This window comes from Salmo salar, chromosome ssa10 (assembly GCF_905237065.1).
Source record: "Salmo salar chromosome ssa10, Ssal_v3.1, whole genome shotgun sequence".
NCBI lineage: Eukaryota > Metazoa > Chordata > Actinopteri > Salmoniformes > Salmonidae > Salmo > Salmo salar.
Genome location: NC_059451.1, coordinates 11,498,939 through 11,519,149, shown reverse-complemented (window position 1 = coordinate 11,519,149; position 20,211 = coordinate 11,498,939).

Here is a 20,211-nt window from a genome sequence, read left to right as displayed (position 1 = left end):
TACTCGCCTAGCGGGTCTCAAACCCAGGCCACCAGCACCAAAGATGTACACTCTAAACACTGTCCCAATAAGGGATATCCCTAGGGGATGTATTTATTGGGCTAATATGGTTAGGCCCTGTCTAGAAGCAAACCCTAACCCCTTCTCCCTAGGTACTTCTTAAACAACTGGATATGTCTAAGCAATAGGGTGAATGCACTTTGAAATAAATCTCAACTCTGTTTAAAGTACACTCAATAATACATGGTAACATTAAAACATGGTAAAATGCCCCTCCAACATTAGACCACTATACAGAAAGCCCTTAAATTGCTGAAATAAGTAAATCAAGTCAATGATGAAAGAATACTCAAAATAACAGATGACTGACACAGACATTGTGGCATGGCAGCAAGATCATAATGCTGTGAACCAACATCATGAGTAGTTCAAATCCCAGGTGAGGACATGCTGAATAATAATTACATTATAAATGAACAAGTATAATGCAATAATTTATGTCGAAAATGTACGTTGAAAACAATGTTAAACACATTGTGTTTGTGTCCATTCCAACAGACAAAGAGCTGTGAGTGGATGGGCCTTGATTGGCTTGGCATCAGTAACAACATGTATAATGTAAATGTTTTTGGGGGGGGGACGTTTCTTTGGGACCATGAGGTGGCGTCCTGACAACTGATACGCAGAATCTTCCTACAATGTTCCTGTGAAACCTGTCTAGAACATTAACCCAATGATTCCCACCATAACGCCTGCGTGAGTTAGGACCTTTAACCCCTTTTATAGATTGTGTGTTTAAGCTACAGATTTCCGGGTTGTACCATTTCTTCTGCATCCGATGGTACCAATCATTAGTCTGTTCGATCAATGGGGCTGAGCTAGAGCAGTGTTTGTAGGACAAGGGTGGATCCCGTAGGGGCCCGGGTCTTTTTTTTACCAAAACGGCTGTAGAGTCTGAAAAACTCCCTAGAAAGGCCAAAACCTAGGAAGAAACCAAGAGAGGAACCAGGCTATGAGGGGTGGCCAGTCCTCTTCTGGCTGTGTCGGGTGGAGATTATAACAGAACATGGCCAAGATGTTCAAATGTTCATAAATGACCAGCCTGGTCAAATAATAATAATCACAGTAGTTGTCGAAGGTGCAACAGGTCAGCACCTCAGGAGTAAATGTCAGTTGGCTTTTCATAGCCGATCATTGAAAGTATCTCTACCGGTCCTGCTGTCTATATAGAGTTGAAAACAGCAGGTCTAGGACAGGTAGCACGTCCGGTGAACAGGTCACGGTTCCATAGCCGCAGGCAGAACAGTTGAAACTGGAGCAGCAGCACGGCCAGGTGGACTGGGGACAGCAAGGAGTCATCATGCTAGGTAGTCCTGAGGCATGGTCCTAGGGCTCAGGTCCTCCGAGAGAGAGAAAGAAAGAGAGAAAGAGAGAATTAGAGAGAGCATAGTTAAATTCCAGCAGGACACCATATAAGACAGGAGAAATACTCCAGATATAACAGACTGACCATAGCCCCTCGACACATAAACTACTGCAGCATAAATACTGGAGGCTGAGACAGGAGGGGCCAGGAGACACTGTGGCCCTATCCGATGATACCCCCGGACAGGGCCAAACAGGCAGGATATAACCCCACCCACTTTGCCAAAGCACAGCCCCCACACCACTAGAGGGATAACGGCAACCATCAACTTACCACCCTGAGACAAGGCCGAGTATAGCCCACAAAGATCTCCGCCACGTCACAACCCAAGGGGGTGCGCCAACCCAGACAGGAAGACCACGTCAGTGACTCAACCCACTCAAGTGAAGCACCCCTCCTAGGGACGGTATGGAAGAGCACCAGTAAGCCAGTGACTCAGCCCATGTAATAGGGTTAGAGGCAGAGAATCCCAGTGGAGAGAGGGGAGCCGGCCAGGCAGAGACAGCAAGGGAAGTTCGTTGCTCCAGTGCCTTTCTGTTCACCTTCACACTCCTGGGCCAGACTACACTCAATCATAGGGCCTACTGAAGAGATGAGTCTTCAATAAAGACTTAAAGGTTGAGACCGAGTCTGCGTCGCTCACATTGGTAGGCAGACCATTCCATAAAAATGGAGCTCTATAGGAGAAAGCCCTGCCTCCAGCTGTTTGCTTAGAAATTCTAGGGACAATTAGGAGGCCTGCGTCTTGTCACCGTAGCGTATATGTAGGTATGTACGGCAGGACCAAATCGAAAAGATAGGTAGGAGCAAGCCCATGTAATGCTTTGTAGGTTAGCAGTAAAACCTTGAAATCAGCCCTTGCCTTATCAGGAAGCCAGTGTAGGGAGGCTAGCGCTGAAGTAATATGATCAAATTTTTGGGTTCTAGTCAAGATTCTAGCAGCCGTATTTAGCACTAACTGAAGTTTATTTAGTGTTTATCTGGGTAGCCGGAAAGTAGAGCATTGCAGTAGTCTAACTTAGAAGTGACAAAAGCATGGATACATTTTTCTGCATCATTTTTGGATAGAAAAGATTTTTGCAAAGTTACGTAGATGGAAAAAAGCTGTCCTTGAAACAGTCTTGATATGTTTGTCAAAAGAGAGATCCGGGTCCAGAGTAACGCTGAGGTCCTTCACAGTTTTATTTGAGACGACTATACATCCATCAAGATTAATTGTCAGATAGTGTCTATAATACTGTAGCAAGCATAGTTGCCATCACAAACTCCAAACAGTTGTTACTGACTAGTAGAAATATTCATTTCCCAGTGAGCAAACAATTACAGCATTCATATGAATTTGTTTTTTATCCGTTTTTTTGCTTTGTCATTAAAACTCATGAATGCAACTGTTTATGTCAAATTGTTTTGTGTTCTACTTGTATCCCTGGTTGTCCTGAAAAGAAAATGGTACAACACTTCATTGTGAGGCTAAATATAAGGGCTAGATATGCAGATGAACGTCAGGTAAATGAAAAAACTATTTTAGCTTGGGTCTCGGGACTGATAGGGTTGATATCTTATAACAACATGGCAACTATGTTCCGTGTATGTTTGGTGGGACGTTGATGGAATGTTCTCCTAACCTTCAGAAAACTGGACACATGAATGTTCTTGCAATGTTCCCATGAAAAGTGTTTAGAACATGAATGTATTACATTCTGAGAACATGGTAACCACGTTTTTGGGTAAGTCCTATTTTACATAAGGGAAGGGTCTCTTGGAAACATTCCTTGCACATCACAGAAACATTCCTATGAACACGTTAGTTAATGACCTATTGAGACTCTTGAGGGAACGTTCTCTAAAGTTGTGGGAGCGTTTGTTGTTAGCTGGTTCTCTTTCCCTGCTTTCTCTATGAGTAACACAGAAGGAGCCGTCCCTTTGCCTTAATTAAGCTCCATTGGATCTTATTAAAGCTGATGGCCAGTGAGTGGTGGGGGGATTTATTAATTCACCAGGTTGTTCTTTGGTTTTCTCAGCGGATCATGCACATATGTTTCAGGAGGTGTGTGTGCTCGAGTGTGTGTGCAACTAGATAAACAAAGCCAACGCATTACATATGTTGCCTGCCAAGCCTCTGTCCCTCACGCCCTGCACAGCACACTCACCCCGTGATTAATATATCGCCATGGTATTAGCTTCTATCACATGGTCGGTCGCTCGGTGATCAGTAATTGCTGCTGGAGAAGCAAGGAAATGGGGACGGAAATTACATCAGTCTAGTAGGGCCTCGTTTCCTTGTGTGGTCCCTAGAGAAACTTTGGGTGCATCCCAAATGGCTCCCTATTCCCTACTAATAGTGCAGTACTTCTGACCAGGGCCCATAGAGTGGAGCACTATGTAGGGAATAGGGTCCCATTTGGGACGCAGCCCATTATTATCCTTACCCCGTCTACAGACATGGCCCTCCTCAGCATGCAGGCCTGCGTAATTCAGTTTTCCAGTTGAAATGAGGACAGTGATGAAACAGAAGTGCAAGTCAGTGAACTTTTTGTACCGCGAGCACTGACTAGCCTTGTAGTCCCTGCAGTCTTATTATATTGAACTTGGTGTTAACGATTTTTGGTGTGATCTTGAAACAACACATTATGCCAGTGCTGGTAGTTAGTAGATTAAGGCTCTGGTCTCCATGAGTTGGTTGATAATGACCTGTGAGTTGTGTTGTTATCCTTACATAGACCTTCTGTTGGTGGGCTAGAGGGTACTGACACTGTGCTAGCCTCATTTGTCAGGACTTTGTGCTTTTTAAACTTGTGTGCGTGGGTATGTGTTTGAGGGAAAAGTTAGACTATTGCGGCGTTTCTCTGTAGCTTTGTCGTTAGATTTTTCCATATATTGAACGGTGTCTGCTGCCCTTAATAACTTAATTTTGTCTCTTTATCTGGACCCGGGTGGTCTCATTTAATGGTGGATGACTAATATTGCAGACTGAGAAGCATTCAGAGGTTGAAATGAACTGGCTTGCAAGTTAAAATGTAAGCATGCGCAAATTCACCTACACTCAGATAGAGGGTGAGAAAGGGAGAAAAACACACAAACACACATTTGTTTTAAAACCAAACAATTGATTCCTATTCAAAATCCTATTTTCCCTAAACCCTAACCTTAACCCCAAACCCCTAAACCTAACCCCTAACCCTAATTGTAGCGCTAACCTTAAACCTAACCCCTTAGCCTAAAACAACCCTTTTCATTGTGGGGAACTGCGAAATGTCCTCACTTGTTTTACTATCCTTTTATGAGGACTTTTGGTCCCCACAAGGAAAGTGATATGAAACCAAACAACACACACACACACACACACACACACACACACACACACACACACACACACACACACACACACACACACACACACACCTGTATTGCACATGTAAAAAAATAAAAAATAATTGCCGACACAAAACAAACACTTTCCTTGACAAAGGCAAATCCCCAGAGGCAGGGTGACGTGCAGCATAGCACACCACAGCATGGCATGCTCAATACAGTAACAGTGCTGATTTGACAGGCTACGTCTCCCAGCCGTGATTCAGTGTCGGTGAGGAAACCAATCATCTTCCGGCTGTGACAATCCCTCCACTAAAACAGTCTGGCTCCTGTTCAGTAGGCACGGATTGGGACAAAACGTCTTTATACAGAACAGACTACCTGAACTTGCGTTTTCCATTTCCTCTCCTTTATTTGTACAACTCTTACCTATACAGTAACAACTTGCATTCAGCAAGGTGTCAACAAAACACATTGCACATTGTTAGCCATTGTCGCAATATTACACCATCTGTTGAGAAACCCACTTTTTCAGTCATCTATTTTCAGAAACATGTTTTCCCCCAGTGAAATTGGCTGCCAGGCGGTGATTAGCAGTTGTCATGGGCTGCTGCTTGCCTTTAATCTACTTAAATATGATAGCAGGTAGCTCTTGCTTGAGGACATTGACCTTAACTGCCTCATCTGTCTTTTGCATCCTTAGTCCCTCACTCACTCACTCACTCCACTCACTCACTCACTCACTCACTCACTCACTCACTCACTCACTCACTCACTCACTCACTCCACTCACTCACTCACTCACTCACTCACTCACTCACTCACTCGCCGTCTGTATTTTTCTTCTCCCCCCTCTCTCTCACCCTCCTGTCTCTTTCTCTCTCTCTTTCTCACCCTCACTCCTGTTTCTCCATGTCTCTCCCTCTTGCCCCCTATCTTCCCCTCACTCACTCTCTCGCTCTTTCTCTCCCTCAATCCTATTTGTCCATGTCTCTCTTTCTCTCCCTCACTCCTATTTGTCCATGTCTCTCTTTCTCTCCCTCACTCCTATTTGTCCATGTCTCTCTCTCTCTCTCTCTCTCTCTCTCTCTCTCTCGCCCTCACTCCTATTTGTCCATGTCTCTCTCTCTCTTTGCCCTCACTCCTATTTGTCCATGTCTCTCTCTCTCTCTCTCTCTCGCCCTCACTCCTATTTGTCCATGTCTCTCTCTCTCTCTCTCTCTCGCCCTCACTCCTATTTGTCCATGTCTCTCTCTCTCTCTCTCGCCCTCACTCCTATTTGTCCATGTCTCTCTCTCTCTCTCTCTCTCGCCCTCACTCCTATTTGTCCATGTCTCTCTCTCTCTCTCTCTCTCGAACTCACTCCTATTTGTCCATGTCTCTCTCTCTCTCTCTCTCGCCCTCACTCCTATTTGTCCATGTCTCTCTCTCTCTCTCTCTCGCCCTCACTCCTATTTGTCCATGTCTCTCTCTCTCTCTCTCTCTCTCTCTCGCCCTCACTCCTATTTGTCCATGTCTCTCTCTCTCTCTCTCTCTCGAACTCACTCCTATTTGTCCATGTCTCTCTCTCTCTCTCTCTCGCCCTCACTCCTATTTGTCCATGTCTCTCTCTCTCTCTCTCTCGCCCTCACTCCTATTTGTCCATGTCTCTCTCTCTCTCTCTCGCCCTCACTCCTATTTGTCCATCTCTCTCTCTCTCTCTCTCTCTCTCTCGCCCTCACTCCTATTTGTCCATGTCTCTCTCTCTCTCTCTCTCTCTCTCGCCCTCACTCCTATTTGTCTCTCTCTCTCGCCCTCACTCCTATTTGTCTCTCTCTCTCGCCCTCACTCCTATTTGTCTCTCTCTCGCCCTCACTCCTATTTGTCCATCTCTCTCTCTCTCGCCCTCACTCCTATTTGTCTCTCTCTCGCCCTCACTCCTATTTGTCTCTCTCTCTCGCCCTCACTCCTATTTCTCTCTCTCTCTCTCTCTCTCTCTCTCTCTCTCTCTCTCTCTCTCTCTCTCGCCCTCACTCCTATTTGTCCATGTCTCTCTCTCTCTCTCTCTCTCGCCCTCACTCCTATTTGTCCATGTCTCTCTCTCTCTCTCTCTCTCTCTCTCTCTCTCTCTCTCTCTCGCCCTCACTCCTATTTGTCCATCTCTCTCTCTCTCTCTCTCGCCCTCACTCCTATTTGTCCATTCTCTCTCTCTCTCTCTCTCTCGCCCTCACTCCTATTTGTCCATGTTTCTCTCTCTCGCCCTCACTCCTATTTGTCCATGTCTCTCTCTCTCTCTCTCTCTCTCTCTCGCCCTCACTCCTATTTGTCATCTCTCTCTCGCCCTCACTCCTATTTGTCCCTCTCTCTCGCCCTCACTCCTATTTGTCTCTCTCTCGCCCTCACTCCTATTTGTCCATCTCTCTCTCTCTCACTCCTATTTGTCTCTCTCTCGCCCTCAATCCTATTTGTCCATCTCTCTCTCTCTCTCTCTCTCTCTCTCTCTCTCTCTCTCTCTCTCTCTCTCTCTCTCGCAACAGATTGGCCAAGGTCTGTGAGGCTCATGCTGTGGAGTCATGTGTGATTGGCGGAGGGATGGAGGGAAGGAGATGTACGATGCAGCACTGAGGGTGACTAGGCAGAGGGAGGAAAGTAGTGAAGGAAGTCTTTTTCTTTATTTTTTTCTTCCCCCATGCCAAATACGTGGCATATGGTCCGTGGCAGCTTTTTTTTATTTTGCAGATGTGCATTTCCATCTAAAAGGACCCATGAGCACCAACATGTGATGTTCATAGGAGTATGACAAATTGGGTGTCAAATGAAAGCTAAGTCTCTATTTTTTTTTAGCAATTAACGCAAATATATATAAAAAACTAAAACCCACATAAAGTGTCTTTAAGATATTTTCTCATTTCTCTCCCTCATGAGGAGGGAGTATAATGAAAGTTCACAGAAGTAACAAGTTAAGGTTGGCCTACCAATTAGTTAATAATCATTAATGAAGCTTCTATAGCGCTTTTCAAAATAGAAATGTCATAGACCATAATAAGCAAAAGTCAAACAAACTATCAATATATCATGACAGGTCAGGTGAACCAATTCTTTGAATGCTGCATCCTTGTGAAAGTATTTACCCCACTTGGCATTTTTCCTATTTTATTGCTGTCACGCCCTGACCTGAGAGAGCATTTTTATGTCTCTATTTAGGTTTGGTCAGGGTGTGATTTGGGTGGGCATTCTATGTCCGAGTCATACTTAGGCAGCCTGTTTTTCCTTTGGGTTTTGTGGGTAGATGTTTTCTGTATAGCTACTTTGCCTTATGGAACCATGTAGTCGTTGTTTTGTTTATTTTGTAAGTGTTCACTTTTCTTAATATTAAAAAGATGAGCATTCATATTCCCGCTGCATTTTGGTCCTGTGTTCACGACGACCGTTACAGTTGCCTTACAACCTGGTATTAAAATTGATTTTTTTTGCGGGGTTTGTATCATTTGATTTACACAACATGCCTACCACTTTGAAGATGCAAAATATTTTTTGTGAACCAAACAAGAAATAAGACAACAACAAAAAACCTGAAAACTTGAGCGTGCATTACTATTCACTCCTCCAAAGTCAATACTTTGTAGAGCCACCTTTTGTCTCAGGGGTCTCTTGGGGTATGTCTCAATAAGCTAGCCACTGGGATCTTTGCCCATTCTTCATGGCAAAACTGCTCTAGCTCCTTCAAGTTGGATGGGTTACACTGGTGTACAGCAGTCATACCACAGATTCTCAATTGTATTGAGGTCTGGGCTTTGACTAGGCCATTCCAAGACATTTAAATGTTTCCCCTTAAACCACTCGAGTGTTGCTGTAGCAGTATGCTTAGGGTCATTGTCCTGCTGGAAGGTGAACCTCTGTCCCAGTCTCAAATCTTTGGAAGACTGAAACAGGTTTCCCTCAAGAATTTCCCTGTATTTAGCACCATCCATCATTCCTTCAATTCTGACCAGTTTCCCAGTCCCTGCAGATGAAAAACATCCCCCAGCATGATGCTACCACTACCATGCTTCACTGTGGGGATGGTGTTCTCGGGATGATGAGAGGTGTTGGGTTTGCACCAGACAACATTTTCCTTGATGGACAAAAAGCTCAATTTTATTCTCATCTGACCAGAGTACCTTTCCTTCATATGTTTTGAGAGTCTCCCACATGCCTTTTGGCGAACACCAAATGTGTTTGCTTATTTTTTTTCTTTAAGCAATGGCTTTTTGTCTGGCCACTCTTCTGTAAAGCCCAGCTCTGTGGCATGTACGGCTTAAAATGGTCCTATGGATAGATACTCCAATCTCCGCTGTGGAGTTTTGCAGCTCCTTCAGGGTTATTTTTGGTCTCTTTGTTGCCTCTCTGATTAATGCCCTCCTTGCCTGGTCTGTGAGTTTTGGTGGGCGGCCCTCTCTTGTTGGGGTGCCATATCTTGTTGGGCGGCCCTCTCTTGTTTGTTGGGGTGCCATATTCTTTCCATTTTTTAATAATGGATTTAATGGTGCTCCGTGGGATGTTCAAAGTTTCTGATATTTTTTTATAACCCAACCCTGATCTGTACTTCTCCAAAACTTTGTCCCTGACCCGTTTGGAGAGCTCCTTGGTCTTCATGGTGTTGCTTGCTTGGTGGTGCCCCTTGCTTAGTGGTGTTGCAGACTCTGGGGCCTTTCAGAACATGTGTATATATACTGAGATTACGTGACAGATTATGTGACACTTAGATTGCAAACAGGTGGACTTTATTTAACAAATTATGTGACTTCTGAAGGTAATTGGTTACACCAGATCAAATTTAGGGGCTTCATAGCAAAAGGGGTGAATACATATAACTTTTCCATTTTTATTATTTAAATTTTTTATAAACATGTTATTTTTTTTCATTTCACTTCACCAATTTGGACTATTTTGTGTATGTCCATTACATGATATCCAAATAAAAATAAATTTAAGCTACAGGTTGTAATGCAACAAAATAGGAAAAATGCCAAGGGGGATGAATACTTTGGTCAGATGATACTAAGTGATGGTGATGGAGTCTACTGATGATCTTGTTGAGTTTATTTACAGGGACAGTGCACATTAATCAACGTTTCAGTAAAAGCGCCGGTTTTAGCCAGCCGGCTAATTTTCAACAGAAGTCCCTGGGCAGGTTATTAAAAACAATTACAATAACAATACAGACAGACAACGAGCAGTGAGCACATGCAGAGCAACATAGGACAAGCAACAGGTAGCATGCCAACAGAGCAATAGCACAAAAAAGCAACATAACAAAATACATAAAAGAAACAAAGTGTTTACACACCTCACAAGCTACAGTACAGGGCAAGTCTGTAGAGGGCAAGTCTGGGAATCAGCCTGAATCATATAGCCACTGGACTTCTCCTCTTCCACTCTGTGAACCACCCACTTGGGTGATGCCTCTGCGTCAGAAAGCTCATCACGCAAAGTTCAAAATAGTAGCCAGTTGTCCTCACTACGAGCCCTCTGCCTCAGCCCTATATTCCTCCATCTCCCATTCTTTTCACGCTTCAAGCGACTCCTCACAGGATGATTTCAAAAGATCAGGAACTGGCATAAAAGAGCATTTTTCTATTGAAGAATATTAGCCAGTTAGTTATCGTGTTTTTAGTGATATCAACTTTGTTTATAAATGATTAAGTGATTAAAACTTGTAATTCTGTTACCATATTGGTAACGGAAATTACGAAAAATCATTAACGGAAAAATTGCAATTGAATTGGCTACAATGTGAAATAGTAGTCACAATCCACAGTTGGATCACCTGCAACTGTCCTCCCTTCCACTGGCATACTGTTATGTTAAGTTCATGTCATTAAAAAAAAAAATCTTTCTACAATCTGGTTGTCAAAGCAAAACTGTGAAAACAGTCTGGCCAACCCCTCCCTCTCACTCTCCCCCTCTCTCTTTTCTCACACTATCCTGTTAATGTCACCTCTCCCAGCTCATACTGACACCTACCATGACACCTACCAACTACCCTCTTTCCATTTACTGTAACAAGCATCCTCACCCACTGAACACCGACCAACACCGGACGTCCTTGGATGTTGAAAAGTAGTTGACATTTGTTCAGTCCGCCCTGGACGGACCAAATCTGAACCAATCATAGATGTCTATGTTTCACAAGTGAGTACAGCACAGTACAGATAACAGTAGATAACAGTACAGATAACAGTACAGTACAGTAAAGTAAAGAAAAGTAGAGTGCAGTACAGTACATTAGAGCACACTAAAGTAAAGTATAATGTACTGTACTGTATTGTACTGTACTCTACTGTAGTGAACATATCTACTTTACTGTACTCTACTGTACTGAACTGAACTCTACTATATTGTACTGTGGTCTTGTTTGGGCGGCGGAGTTCATTACAATAATACCCAGTTTGTAAAATAATACCCAAATATGCAAAAGAAAGATATTAAATATTTCTACCTCTGTGTAGCTATTCAGGATACATCCCCATGAAGAGAATGACATTCATATCCATAATTTTGCACTTCTGTATAGTACAGATCAGGGATGATGTAATTCCGTTACCATTATTACATTACCTGATGTAAATCCACTTTACCTACTGCAGTTCAATAACCAAAATCATTTTTTGTCAAACTGAAGGTGTCACATCATAGATGACACCCCATTCTTTCTGTAGACAATTTTACCATAATTGTGTGACCAAACTTTGCATTTACACAAAATGTTTTGTGTAAATTGATTCATGTAGTAATTTTGCATAGTTGTATGGTTTGTTAACATTTTAAATCAATGGTTTTTGTTTGACATACATTTTAAAGTGAAAAATCTGAGTCAAAGCGTAATTCCGTTCTGTGGAATTTCCCAGGGCCTCATTTCCCAGTTCTGATGTAACTTGATCATACCAGATGCATCCTTATTTACGAGTGAGTATTTGTTTCCCAAACAAGCACGTAGATCTTGGTTTTCATTTATGCATAATTTTATCCTTCACTTGAATGTAACAATTGCAAATACTTTGGCAACTTTGTATTTGTAGTCAACTTCGTTCTGAAGTTATCAACAGTCACATTCAGACAGATAGCCTACACATCTTCCTTCTATGTTTAGCAGAGTTCTTCTGTGAATAAAGTGAAGTACAAGACTGGATCACTGCTACAAGACTGGATCACTCGTAGATGTGCAGAGATTTTTAACCTGTCTTGGGTAGGGGGCAGTATTTTGACATCCGGATGAAAAGCGTGCCCAAAGTAAACTGCCTGTTACTCAGGCCCAGAAGCTAGGATATGCATATAATTGGTAGATTTGGATAGAAAACACTCTAACGTTTCTGTGGGTATAACAGAACTGATATGGCAGGAGAAACCCCGAGGACAAACCATCCCCAAAAAAACAAATGTTCAGCCTACCACAATTTTCAATGGCTATCACTTTTATTATAAGGCCAATTCCTCCGAGATTGCAGTTCCTAGGGCTTCCACTAGATGTCAACAGTCTTTAGAAAGAGTTTCAGGCTGGTTTTTGGAAAAATTTGTCATAAATTGTCGTTTTTCTAGGTGGCTCCCATTTTGGCTGTAGTGTTTCCAAGCGCGTGGAAGAGAATGGGTTATTTGGTATTTTTCTCCGGTAAAGACAATAATGATTCTCCGTCTTAAATTTGATCATTTATTTACGTATTAGGGTACCTAAGGTTTGATTATAAACGTTGTTTGACTTGTTTGTAAAAGTTTATTAGAAACGTTTGGGATTCATTTTGTATGCATTTTGATGGAGGGAAACTGGGTGGATTATTGACTGAAGCGCGCCAGCTAAACTGAGTTTTTATGGATATAAAGAAGGACATTATTGAACAAAAGGACCATTTGTGATGTAACGAGGAGCTTTTGGAGTGCCAACAGAAGAAGATCATCAAAGGTAAGGCATGTATTATATTGCTATTTCTGACTTTCGTGTCACACCTGCCTGGTTGAAATATGGTTTGCTTTCACCGTAAAGCCTTTTTAAAATCTGACACAGCGGCTGGATTAACAAGAAGTTAAGCTTTATTTTGATGTGATTTTATGAAAGTTAAATATTTATAATACTGTCGTTTGAATTTCGCGCTCTGCAATTTCACCAGATGTTGGCCAGGTGGGACGCTACCGTCCCATAAGAAGTTTTAAGAGCCACATTACTAACAAAGGCTCTGGGAAACACCTTGGCTACTAAAGATACACTACATGATAAAAACTATGTGGACACCTGCTCGTCTAACATTTAATTCCAATATCATAGGCATTAATATGTAGTTGGTCCCCCCTTTGCTGCTGTAACAGCCTTCACTCTTCTGGGAAGGCTTTCCACTAGATGTTGGAACATCGCTTCCATTCAGCCATAAGGCATTAGTGAGGTCAGGCACTGATATTGGGTGATTAACCATGGCTCGCAGTCAGCATTCGAATTCATCCCAAAGGTGTTAGACCGGGTTGAGGTCAGGGCTCTGTGCAGCCCAGTCAAGTTCTTCCACACCAATCTCGACAACCCATTTCTGTATGGAACTCACTTTGGGCACGGGGACTGAAACAGGAAATGGCCTTCCCCAAACTGTTGCCAAAAAGTTGGAAGCACAGAATCGTCTAGAATGTCATTGTATGCTGTAGCATTTAGATTTCCCTTCATTGGAACTAAGGAGCCTGAACCATTAAAAACAGCCACAGACCATTATTCCTCCTCCACCAAACTTTACAGGTGGATTGCATTGGGGCAGGTAGAGTTCTCCTGGCATGCACCAAACCCAGATTCGTCAGTCGGACTGCCAGAGGGGGAAGCGTGATTCATCACTCCAGAGAGCGCATTTCCACTGTTCCAGAGTCCAATGCTGGCGAGCTTTACACCACTCCAGCCAACGCATGGTGTTGCGCATGGTGATCTTAGGCTTGTGTGCGGCTGCTCGGCCATGAAAACCCATTTCATGAAGCTCCCGACTAACAGTTATTGTGCTGACGTTGCTTCCAGAGGCAGTTTGGAACTCGATAGTGAGTGTTGCAACAGAGGACACGATTATTATGCACTGCACTCTTCTGCACTCGGCTGTCCCATTCTGTGAGCTTGTGTGGCCTACCACTTCGCGACTGAGCTGTTGTTGCTCCTAGATGTTTCCACTTCACAATAACAGCATTTACAGTTGACTGGGCCAGCTCTAACAGGGCAGAAATGTAACCAACTAACTTCTTGGAAAGGTGGCATCCTATGACGGTGCCACGTTGAAAGTCACTGAGCTCTTCAGTAAGGCCATTCTACTGCCAATGTTTGTCTATGGAGATTGCATGGCTGTGTGCTCGATTTTATATGCCTTTCAGCTACAGGTGTGGCTGAAATAGCCGAATCGACGACTAGAGATGGGTGTCCACATACTTTGTTTATCATAAGAAGGTTATTTGGTATTTTTGGTATTTTATTAGGATCCCCATTAGCTGTTGCTAAGCAGCAGCTACTCTTCCTGGGGTCCACACAAAACGTGAAACATGACAAAATACAGAACATTAATAGACAAGAACAGCTCAAGGAAAGAACTGGATCAATTATATATATATTTTTTTAAAAGACATACGTAGTCTACATATAAATACCAATACATACACACAAACTATCTAAGTAAAATATGGGAGAGGCATTGTAATGTGAGCAGGGGCGGTTCTGGGGGGAGGGGGGGGGGGCAGTGCCCCTATGACAACAATTTTGGACCCCCTTATGGCCCCCCCTAAATGTGGAGTATGAAATAATTTTGACATAACTCATTTTGCTATCGTTCTTTTTTTACATCCGTTATTAGACAGTGGCAACGCGGAACACTAATGATTATGAACATGGTATTTTGCCTGCTAATGCCTGCAATGCAGTGAAGAAAATGAAATGACAACAATAACGTCTAATGTAACTGGCCCCTCAAACAGTACAACTGGCCCGAGCTTGCCCCCCCCCAGTTGAAATGGTCTAGAACCGCCACTGAACGTGAGGTGTCACTTTATCTGTTTTTTGAAACCAGGTTTGCTGTTCATTTGAGCAATATCAGATGGAACGGTTTTATGCAATAATGGCTCTGTATTGTACTGTACGCTTTCTTGAATTTGTTCTCAATTTGGGGATTGTGAAAAGACCCCTGGTGGCATGTCTGGTGGGGTAAGTGTGTGTGTCAGAGCTGTGTGTAAGTTGACTATGCAAACAATTTGGGATTTTCAACACATTAATGTTTCTTATAAAATGAAGAAGTGATGCAGTCAGTCTCTCCTCAACTTTTAGCCAAGAGAGACTGGCATGCATAATATTTATATCAGCCCTCTGATTACAATGAAAAGCAAGACGTGCCGCTCTGTTCTGGGCCAGCTGCAGCTTAACTAGGTCTTTCCTTGCAGCACTGGACCACACGACTGGACAATAATCAAGATGAGACAAAACTAGAGCAGGCAGGACTTGCTCTTTGGAATGTGGTGTCAAAAAAGCAGAGCATCTATTTATTATGGACAGACCACTCCCCATCTTTACAACCATTGAATCGCTATGTTTTGATCATGACAGTTTACAATCTAAGGTAACGCCAAGTAATTTAGTCTCCTCAACTTGTTCAACAGCCACACCATTCATTACTAGATTCAGCTGAGGTCTAGAACTTAGGGAATGATTTGTACCAAATACAATGCTCTTAGTTTTAGAGATGTTCAGGACCAGTTTATTACTGGCCATCCATTCCAAAACAGACTGCAACTCTTTGTTAAGGGTTTCAGTGACATCATTAGCTGTGGTTGCTAATGTGTATATGGTTGAATCATCAGCATACATGGACACACATGCTTTGTTTAATGCCAGTGGCAAGTCATTGGTAAAAATAGAAAAGAGTGGAGGGCCAAGAGAGCTGCCTTGCAGTACACCACATTTTACTTGTTTGACATTAGAGAAGCTTCCACTGAAGAAAATCCTTTGAGTTCTAATGGATTGATAGCTCTGAATCCATGATATGGCAGAGGTTGGAAAGCCACAACATGTTTTTCCAACAACAGTTTATGGTCAATAATATCAAAAGCTGCACTGAAATCTAATCTTCTTTTTATCAATTTCTTGCAACAAATAATCAGTAATTTGTGTCAGTGCAGTCGATGTTGAGTGCCCTTCTCTATAAGCATGCTGAAAGTCTGTTGTCAATTTGTTTACAAATAGAGTGGAATAGAAATATAATTATTTCCAACAGTTTGCTAAGAGAGGGCAGCGAGCTTATAGGTCTACTGTTAGAACCAGTAAAGGCCTCTCTACCACTCTTGGGGAGCGGAATTACTTTGGCTTCCCTCCAGGCCTGGAAACAAATACTTTACTATAGGCTCAGATTAAACGTATGACAGATAGCAGTGGCCATAGAGTCAACTACCATCCTCAGTAGCTTTCCATCTAAGTTGTCAATGCCAGGAGGTTTGTCATTATTGATTGTTAACAATCATTTTCCCACCTCTCCCACACTAACTTTACAAAATGTTCTTTCATTATTTGTTTTTTATTATGCATGAATACAATGGCTCACTGTTCGTTGTTGGCATTTCCTGCCTAAGTTTGCCCACTGTGCCAATGAAGTAATCATTAAAATAATTGGCAACATCAAATAGTTTTTTGACGAATAAGCCATCTGATTCGATAGAAGATGGAGATGAATTTGTCTTTCTGCCCATAATTTCATTTAAAGTACTCCAAAGTTGTTTTATTTCATTGATCTTGGCTTCCAGTTTCTTCTTTTTTGTTATTGAGTTTAGTCACATAATTTCTCAATTTGCAGTAAGTCAGCCAGTCAGATGTGCAGCCAGACTTATTAGCCACTCCTTTTGCCCCATCTCTTTCAACCATACATTTCTTCAATTCCTCATCATAACAGTTCTAACAGTCAGTTTCTTAACAGGTGCATGTTCATCAATAATTGGAAGAAGCAATTTCTTAAATTCATCAAGTGCAGCGTCTGGATGCTCCTTATTAATCAGACAAAACAATACTCAGGTCCCCAAGAAAGTAACGATGATCTTAACGCAACTAAGGCTCTGGAAACAAGGCTGAGTTGTGTTGTCACCGACAAGTCATTATTATCCAATTCACTGTGGTAAAACCAACAAACAGAGACAAAATACACAGAGGAGGGGCCACTCAAAATGCTGAGACTACTGTTACAGAGGCTGTTGGCAAAAGGAGCTTCACTCAATGCTAGTTCACTGATTACTAAAGCCGGGAGGAAATGTAGTTCATCCAGAGGGTATGACATGGAGATTTGTGTCTGAATCCTAGTGGGACCAAAATGACCTCGCAAAAGAGCCCCCCCATAGACTCATGTAAACAAGACATTTCCTGAAAAATATTACCAGTCTGAAAAACTCCTATCCACTTTATTTGCCAGTCCATCCTAATGTCCAGATTCAGACTTATCCCATCCCTTCCTACCCAATCAACCTTTTTGATGAAGCGACCAGGGAGAGAAAAAATGCCTCTTTTCAGCTTAACTGGAGGATTTAACCCCAGTGACAGGCTTCTTTTCTCTGACTCCCTTACGTTTCCTGCTGACACTCACTTATTGAGTGTCAGTGGCGCGATTTTCAAATACCTTAGAAATGCTATTACTTCAATTTCTCAAACATATGACTATTTTACACCATTTTAAAGACAAGACTCTCGTTACTCTAACCACAATGTCCGATTTCAAAAAGGCTTTACAACGAAAGCAAAACATTAGATTATGTCAGCAGAGTACCCAGCCAGAAATAATCAGACACCCATTTTTCAAGCTAGCATATAATGTCACAAAAACACAGAAGACAGCTAAATGCAGCACTAACCTTTGATGATCTTCATCAGATGACACACCTAGGACATTATGTTATACAATACATGCATGTTTTGTTCAATCAAGTACATATTTATATCAAAAACCAGCTTTTTTACATTAGCATGTGACGTTCAGAACTAGCATACCCCCCGCAAACATCCGGTGAATTTACTAAATTACTCACGATAAACGTTCACAAAAAACATAACAATTATTTTAAGAATTATAGATACAGAACTCCTTTGTGCAATCGAGGTGTCCTATTTTAAAATAGCTTTTCGGTGAAAGCACATTTTGTAATATTCTGAGTAGATAGCCCAGCCATCACGGCTAGCCATTTAGACACCCACCAAGTTTAGCCCTGACCAAACTCCGATTTACTATTACAAAAGTTTGATTACCTTTGATGTTCTTCGTCAGAATGCACTCCCAGGACTGCTACTTCAATAACAAATGTTGGTTTGGTCCAAAATAATCCATCGTTATATCCAAATAGCGGCGTTTTGTTCGTGCGTTCAAGACACTATCCGAAGTGTAAATAAGGGTCACGAGCATGGCGCAATTCGTGACAAAAAAATTCTAAATATTCCATTACCGTACTTCGAAGCATGTCAACCGCTGTTTAAAATCCATTTTTATGCCATTTTTCTCGTAAAAAAGCGATAATATTCCGACCGGGAATCTGCGTTTAGGTAAACAGAGGAAAGAAAACAAAGCATTCGGTCGATGCGGGCACGCGCCTGAGTCTCACAGTACTGTAACCAGCCACTACCCAAACGCGCTACTTTTTTTCAGCCAGAGCCTGCAAAGCCACGATTCAGCTTTTTCCCGGGCTCTGAGAGCCTATGGGAGCCGTAGGAAGTGTCACGTTACAGCTAAGATCCTCACTCTTCAATAAACAGAGACAAGAAGAACGACACCTTGTCAGACAGGCCACTTCCTGCATGAAATCTTCTCAGGTTTTTGCCTGCCATATGAGTTCTGTTATACTCACAGACACCATTCAAACAGTTTTAGAACCTTTAGGGTGTTTTCTATCCAAAGCCAATAATTATATGCATATTCTAGTTACTGGGCAGGAGTAGTAACCAGATTAAATCGGGTACGTTTTTTATCCAGCCGGGTACGTTTTTTATACCATTTCGGATAGTGTCTGGGACACACGAACAAAACGCCGCTATTCGGATATAACGATGGATTATTTTGGACCAAACCAACATTTGTTATTGAAGTAGCAGTCCTGGGAGTGCATTCTGACGAAGACAACAAAAGGTAATCAAACGACGTCATCGGAGCACTTATTGATGAAGGCAGTGACTGATGTGGTGTACTCCTCAATGCCATCGGAAGAATCCCGGAACATATCCCAGGCTGTGCTAGCAAAACAGTCCTGTAGCTTAGCATCTGCGTCATCTGACCACTTCCGTATTGAGTGAGTCTCTGGTACTTCCTGCTTTAGTTTTTGCTTGTAAGCAGGAAGCAGGGGGATAGAGTTATGGGCAGATTTGCCAAATGGAGGCGAAGGAGAGCTTTGTACACGTCTCTGTGTGTGGAGTAACGGTGGTTATGAGTTTCTTTCCATCTGGTTGCACATGTAACACGCTGTAGAAATGAGGTAAAACGGATTTAAGTTTCCCTGCATTAAAGTCCCCGGCCACTAGGAGCACCACCTCTGGATGAGCATTTTCTTGTTTGCTTATGTCCTTATACAGCTCGTTGAATGCGGTCTTAAATAGACAGCTACGAAAAATGTAGATGAAAACTCTCTTGGTAAATAGTGTGGTCTACAGCTTATCATGATATACTCTATCTCAGGCAAGCAAAACCTTGAGACTTTGTTAATATCAGATTTTGTGCACCAGCTGTTATTTACAAATAAACACAGACGGCCACCCCTTGTCTTACCGGAAACCCAGCCAGCTGTATGTTATCCATGTCGTTGTTCAGCCACGACTCGGTGAAACATCAGATATTACAGTTTTTAATGTCCCATTGGTAGGATAGTCTTGATTGTATGTTGGCTAATAGAACTGATGGTAGAGGCGGATTACCCACTCGCCGTCGCATCATTGCAAGGCACCCCGACCTACTTCCCCGATATCTCCGTCTGTTCTTCATGCGAATGACGGGGATTTGGGCCTTGTCGGGTGTCTGAAGTTAATCCTTTGCATTCAACTTGTTAAAGAAAACATTTCATCCTGTATGATGTGTGAAATCGCTGTCCTGATATCCAGAAGCTCTTTCGGTCATCAGAGACGGTGGCAGAAACATTATGTGCAAAATAAGTTACTAATAACGCAAAAAAACACACACAATAGCACAATTGGTTAGGAACCTATAAAATGGTAGCCATCTTCTCCGGCGCCATCTCGCTAAACCATAGTATAGTTTCTTATTTTTGTTTAGTTTACTTACGTGATTTCTCAACTTACTGTATGTTTGCCAGTCTGCTGTGTTGTTAGACTTATTTGCTAATCCTTTTGCCTCATCCATCTCAGCCATACAGTTTTTCAATTCATCATCTATCCATGGGGATTTGGTAGTTCTAACAGTCAGTTTCTTGATGGGGACATGCCTATCAGTAACCGGAAGAAGCAGTTTCACATCAAACCAACAAATATTCTTCACATCTTCGACATAGGAATC